Source organism: Diceros bicornis, chromosome 2 (genome assembly GCF_020826845.1).
Source record: "Diceros bicornis minor isolate mBicDic1 chromosome 2, mDicBic1.mat.cur, whole genome shotgun sequence".
NCBI classification, from domain to species: Eukaryota; Metazoa; Chordata; class Mammalia; order Perissodactyla; family Rhinocerotidae; genus Diceros; species Diceros bicornis.
In genome coordinates, this window is record NC_080741.1 from 76435952 (window position 1) to 76437465 (window position 1514).

Sequence of the window (1514 nt, forward strand, 5' to 3'; positions counted from 1 at the left end):
GGTGCAGACCACAGCTCTGGTGCTGCCTCTGGGGAGGACCACAGGAAGGTCAGAGCTTCCTTGTTTGGAGGCCAGATGCTTGCTGTGTAAAGAAACTTCTGCTGCAGGCAAGCACAGTTTATTCAAATTCTATAAATCATAGTAAGATTAATAATGCTACAGCATAAAACATGTAGATATATATTGCTTTTGCTCTCTCTCTCTCTCTTTCTCTCTCTCTCACACACACACAAACACCCACCCAGCCACTCCCTCATCATCCTATCATTCTATCCCGAATTTTCGTTTCTGTCATTCTGGCGTAGAATCATCCTTCAACTGATGAGAGTGATCATCTTAACTCCACTAACCCATCACAATAACGTATTATATGTGACTGTTATTAACCTGATCATAAAAGGCGATGCTATCATCAATATCACGGACATTATTAACAAACAAATCTGGGACACTATTTAGCCTTCTCATTTTGCAAACGGGTAAACTAAGGCCTGAGGCCATAGATGACTTGACCAATGCCACAGAGTAATTCAGGGAGAGAAAGCAGAAAGACACAGAATGGATTCATGAGCCTCACTTACTAGGAGGTTTTTGGGTTTTAACTCTTCAGTGAGGCAAATTCTCTAAACAGTTTTTAAAATCTCAGATTCATTATTGTTTTCTTCAGAGCAATGCTGCTGCTTCCCCTCCACACCATGTTTAGATATTTTATTTCATTTAAAGATTTTTCAGTTTTCCTCCTTTGCTGAAAAAAATGATATTGAAAAGACACTAAGAAAACTTTTGTCCATCATCCAAAACAAAAATCTTACCAGTCACAACCCCACTACTGTAACAGACTTATATTCATTTTTGCCTACCTTAGTCTTTTTGCCACATAATGACTTATTTTTACTTAGTTGAAGTCATAATGAGTAGGCTATTTCATAGTCTGACAATCTTACTTACCAGTCAATCATGGGCCCTTTTCTATTATGTGTAATCATCATTTCAAGTCTTTGCCTCTGATTAATATATGTTAATTTTGGAATATATATAGAAACTACTGAAAATTGTTGAAAAGAAAATCAGCTAGATCCTACCACCCTCGGAATAACTGATGCATTTTCCCAGTCTTCATATATATACCCGTTATTTTAAGAATTGGGGCTAATGCTGTATAAACGGCTTTCTATTTGCTTCCCGCCCCCTTTGTTAAGAGCGACGTGGAGACAAAAATCTGATCCTCAGTTTCCCCACACGTAAAATGTCACGCCAGGGGCTGGAACAAGGTGAGGGCTCTGTAAGATGCGCGGCGGGCATGAAGTGACCGGGGACAGGGACAGCATTCGGACCCCGCAGCCCATCGGCCCGCCCTCCTGCGGCACAAATGTTTCCAGGCCTGGGCCGGCGCGCTGTCTGCCCCGCGGGGGCCGCCAGAGGGCGCTGTGGCCCCGGTGCCCGGCGGCGGCGGCGCAGCGCGGACCCTCCCCCGGCGCTCCGGGCGCCGCCCTGTCCCAGCCTCCTCTGCGGGT